The sequence below is a fragment of the Petaurus breviceps genome, unplaced genomic scaffold, assembly GCF_028583685.1.
Source record: "Petaurus breviceps papuanus isolate PSGF00001 unplaced genomic scaffold, PetGlider_PUasm1.0 91133, whole genome shotgun sequence".
Taxonomy (NCBI): domain Eukaryota; kingdom Metazoa; phylum Chordata; class Mammalia; order Diprotodontia; family Petauridae; genus Petaurus; species Petaurus breviceps.
Genome location: NW_027187419.1, coordinates 51054836 through 51060144, shown reverse-complemented (window position 1 = coordinate 51060144; position 5309 = coordinate 51054836). Strand labels below are relative to the sequence as shown.

Sequence of the window (5309 nt, the reverse complement as noted above, 5' to 3'; positions counted from 1 at the left end):
GTTTTAAATGATAGATCAAAATCTAACCAGTACAGTAAGAAAGGAAAATATATTTCAAGCAAAATTAAAGCATGTTCAAGGATCTCTTTAGTGGGAAGGCATAAGATTTTTGAGCAAAGGGCTTATGTGAGCAGATCTACACATAAAGAAGACTTTATTTTCCAAAAATGGAGGCTAGATTGGAGGGAGATAGAGAGGAGAGGCAGGAAGATCTAGTATAAAACTCTTCTCCTGACAGGTAATTGGAATCTGTACTCTGATGATGGGACTGGGTTTGTAGAGAAGAAACTGATGCTAGAGATCTTGTAGAGGTAAAAGCATTAGGACGTCTTAACTAATTGAACATGAAATGTGGGGCAGAGGGAAGAAGCCAAGGTAATCTCTAAATTTTGAATAGTATGATACAGTGGAAAGAAACTGACTCTAGAGTCAGAGTATCATGGTTCCTATCCCACCTTTGCTGCCTACTACTTATGTAACCTTGGGGGAGTCATTCAACTTCCTTTGACCTGAGTTTCTTTATCCATAAAATGAAGAGTCTGAACTAAATGGCCTCTGAAGTTTGTCCCAGTGCCAGATCTATGATCCTAGAAACAAGTGACACCAAGAGGTATAACAGACAGGAATAATGAAGTCAGAAGAAGAAACAGGTTTAGAAAGAAAGATAATAAACTCAATTGTGGACATGTTGATTCATAGGTATCAAGGAGACATCCAAGTAATTAGGTTCTATAGGTATTTGAAGATGTGGACCTGGAATTCCAAAGCTATGTCAGAACTAGAAATATAAATTTGGGAGGCATCTGAATAGAGGTGGTCATTGAAACTATGAAAGCAAATGAAACTGATAATGGGTAGAGTAAAAAGAGAGAAGAAAAGAGGGCCAAGGATAGACTCATAGAGAGCAGCATTAAGGGAGCAGGAAGAGAGTAAGGGGACAGAGATAGAGTAGGTTGTACCATTATGCACTCTCCCCACCCGCCTCCTACTCACAGCACAGTATTCTTTATGGTGAGGACCTGGTATTCTAGGAGAGTCCAGATGCTCACATACATGCACGTTTGTGAAACCAAGGGGAAGTTTCATAGAATTCATGGCACACCTTGCTGAAACTCAGGGCACATAGTGTGCCAATGAATACCTTTTGAGAACTCCTGAGTTAAAGTTAGAGAAGAGAACTAAGAGTGGTGTATGTCTAAAATCAAGGGAGGAAAGAATCCAGTGGTAAGAAGCAGTCAATAATGTCAAAAGCTGCAGAGAGGCAGATGGGGATTTGGGGAGAAAACAAAGGTCACTGTCTGTAGTGATTGAGAAATAATTGTTGACCACTGAACAAAGTTTCAGTAGTGAGGGAGAGGGGAGAGTTGCAAATATAGAAAATGAATCAAAAGAGTTTAGAAACAAATGTGTTGTGAGGGTTAGCAGGTAAAGGCAACTTCTTTGAAAAGTTTAGTAGCAAATGGAGGAAAGAAATGGAACAATGTCTAAATAGGGTTGAAGAGTTACAGTATTTTTAAAAGTATGTTTCTATTTATCTTAAAATTATATTTCTATTTATTTCATTAAATATTTCCCAATTACATGCAAAAAATTTAACATTCATTTATAAAAATTTTGAGTTCCAAATTCTATCCCTCCCTTCTATCTCCCCCACCCATTGAAAAATCAAGCAATACATCAATTATACATGTGAAGTGAAATCCTTAAAGCCTCTTTCTAAACAGAGCTAAGATGGAGCTAATAATAATAACAAGCTAATATGGAGCTAAGTGACTTGCCCACAGTCACACAACCAGTATATGGTAGAAGTGGGATTTGAACTCAGGTCTTCCTGATGAAGACAAATACCAGCTTTCTATTCGCTAAATACCTTCTGGCTCTCTAAACAACTCTCTAAAATGTTCTTTCAAGTTATAGATAAAGTATTACATCAATTAAATCATAGGTCCATTTTTTCAAAGTCTGTAATCAAATGAGGAAGAGGAAGAGGATGAAGAAGTACAAGAAAAAGGAGACAATTGCTGGAGCAAGATCCTGGGGGGGGGGGGGTGGAAATGGGAGGGACTAAGCTCAAAGATGTGAATAGAGATATCCTTGCTTAAGAGAAGTGCTATTGTTTCTTTTGTTATTAGAGAGAATGCCCTAAAAATTGCAAGTCATGGCATATTTATTCCTGATATCATGGTCTTCTTTGAGAATGAAGGACAAACAGCAGCAGCCACAACAAGAGAGAATGAAGAAAAGTAGATGGGACTGCTGAGTTGGTTTGAGGCATGTGGAAGAGGAGTTGAAGAAGCTGTGGTCAGCATGAGTTCTGTCACAGAATAAATGTTCTAGAAGGTTCAATGTCACTATCCCAGGTACCAGGTGAGGAGGAACTATGGGAAGTATTGCAAAGAGAATCAGCTTCTGTAGGCACAAGTTTGATACTGACTCAGGGGACCTTTCTTTGTCCCCCAACAATTACTCTCTTGATTCTAAGCCTTCTCATCACTAAAAGTACTAAAACCTCTTGTACCTTTCTAGATCATAAACTCTCCTATCTCCTTAAGTTAAAACAAATCTGCTGTACCCCAGTCCCTGATTACCTGCTCCTTCTTCTTCAGACATTAACTCTGTCCCTCAGGGACCATTCCAATGCCCACTTTCCTCTTCTTCTTGTTCTGTCTGCCACCTGGAGATCCAAGAGTGCATTTTTAGGATTTAGTTGCAAGGGAAAAGAGAATATACAAATTCAAAAATAGTACACAAGGGTAAAGTCATCAAAAATGTGTAAAAAAGAAATCTTCATAGTCTAAGACAGGAAGCCTTTAAATTTCACAATTTTTCTTGATCTTTTTTAAGCCCAAGATCTACTGTTCTCATAATAGCTCACATTTTTTTATATAGGGTTTTAGGGTTTTTTTTTAAGTGTTTGCCTCATAGTAATCCTGTGAATTAGAAAATATGAGTTCCATCATTCCTATTTTTTTAGCAGGCATAGTTCAATTTGTTTGTTTATTAAAAAAAAAAAACATCAATATGGTTGCCACAGCAGCTGCCTGGGTCCTCTGGATGGACACGCGAGTGCAAGTCTTCACAAGATGGTTAGTGAATTCCTGATAAGGAGACTTAGTAAACACAGTCTCCTTCCACAGGTCTGGGGTTAGATAGCTATATGTTTGGGAGATGGCATCAAAGGTAGCTTTAGCAAAGTTGCCCAGAGTGGCAGTACAGATTTTTGCAGAAGTATAGCAGTCATCAATTCCAGCCATCATCAGGAGCTTCTTAGGCACAGGAGCTGACTCAATGCCAGTACCTCTAGGGCTGGGATCAGGTGTACCAGAACTGACCCACATCACCCAGTGACCTTACAGGGTACTGTGTAAGGCTTGCCAATCTTGTTCCCACAGTAGCCACGTCTCACAGGAACGATGGACAGCTTGGCCAGAATGATAGCACCATGAATAGCTGTGGCCACTTCCTTGGAGCACTTGACACCCAGACCAACATGGCCATTGTAGTCACCAACGGCCACAAAAGCCTTGAACCTGGTATGTTGTCCAGCTCTAGTTTGTTTCTGAACAGGCATGATCTTCAGAACTTCATCTTTCAATGAAAATCCCAGGAAGAAATCCATGATCTCAGAGCAACCATTCTGAGGGTAATTGCTCTTGCTTTAACCTGCCTGGATTTGGATTGCTGTCTTGGGTGGTGGTCCTAAGCTGTGTGACCAGTGAGCCAGAGTTTGTGGGGGCTTCAGAGATGGCACCCTCCTAATAGCTTTGGCAGCTGAGAAAACCCCATCAATTTAGGACAAATCTCTCTCCTCTGGAAGCAGAGTTCTACTGTGGCAAAGAGCTCAAAAATCAAGTAATTGAGTGGCAATATGAGCTAGCAAAGGAAGCAAAGCAAGTGCAGCAATTCAACTTTAGATTCCTTTTTTGGGTGACAGAAAGGATCAAAGCATAGAACAGGAAGAAGACAATGAAGTCAGAACTCCTGTTCCAAAAGCTTCCAAGAAAAATACAAACTGGTTACAGGTGAAGGAGAAGCTCAAGAAGGATTTTGAAAATCAAGTAAGAGAAGTGGAGGAAAAATTGGGAAGAGAAATGAGAATGATGCAAGAAAATCATGAAAAGAGAGTCAACAACCTGACTGAAGAAAATAACACCTTAAAAAATAGACTAACTCAAATGACAAAATAGGCTCAAAAAGCCAATGAGGAGAAGAATGTCTTAAGAAGTTGAATTTGCCAGATGGAAAAAGAATCTCAAAAGCTCACCGAAGAGAATAACTCCTTCAGAATTAGATTGGAGCAAATTGAAGGTAATGACTTTATGAGAAATCAAGATACTATTAAACAGATCCAAAAAAATGAAAAAAATAGAAGGCAATGTGAAATCAGATATACAGATACTGGGGCATAGAGATCCATCATGCCCTACTGGAAAGTTGGAGGGGGATAGGGAAAGATATGGGAGAGAACAGATTGGAGGAGGGGATATCCAGTGGGATCGTTATTTTGGGGGTGGTGGGTAGGGGGAAAAATGGGGAGAAAATTTGTAATTCAAAATCTTGCAGAAATGAATGATGTAAACTAGAAGTTAATAAAGCATTTGATAAAGTAAAAAAAAGATGAAATTTTTATTAAGCCAAGAGTTATAATTATTTTCCTTGAGGAATTAAATGGAGAGCAAGATTTCCATTATAATATGTATCCTCTATGGACTGTATATGTAAATATTGGGAGAAACATAATGTGTACAGCATGAAAATAAATTGATCTGCAAAGATGAATAACATTAATTTATTGCCAAATTAACTTTTTATTTTGTAAATTATTAGATAAATTGTTAATTTATTATTACTACTATATTATTAAACTAATAATTATTTAACTAATAAAAAGAAAAAGAAAATTGCCCTGATATTCTAGAACCTGTGGGCAAAATAGAAATCGAAAGAATTCACCAATCACCTCTTCAAAAAGATCTCAAAAAGAAAAAAAAATTGACCATAATTACTCAGTAAGTGGGATTTGAACCCTGGTTTACTGAAGTCAATAGTGAGATCTATGCATTGGACATTCTTATCATATAGAATGTTGTATTCTTTTTCAAAATATCCATACCTGGTCACATTGACTGAAACTCATCGGTTTATTTTATAATTCCATGCTCACTCAACCAATAAGGAAGAATCTTGTGTTATGGGGATAGGGGATTGTGTTCTCTCTCTCTCTCTCTCTCTCTCTCTCTCTCTCTCTCTCTCTCTCTCTCTCTCTCTCTCTCTCTCTCTCTCTCTCTCTCTCTCTCTCTCTCTCTCTC

At 38.3% G+C, this 5309-nt stretch overlaps 1 pseudogene; it reads right to left on the bottom strand.

Annotated features, from left to right (window-relative positions):
- Positions 1-2984: 2984 nt before the first annotated feature.
- Positions 2985-5137, bottom strand: LOC138155125 (small ribosomal subunit protein uS5 pseudogene; annotated as a pseudogene).
- Positions 5138-5309: the final 172 nt, after the last annotated feature.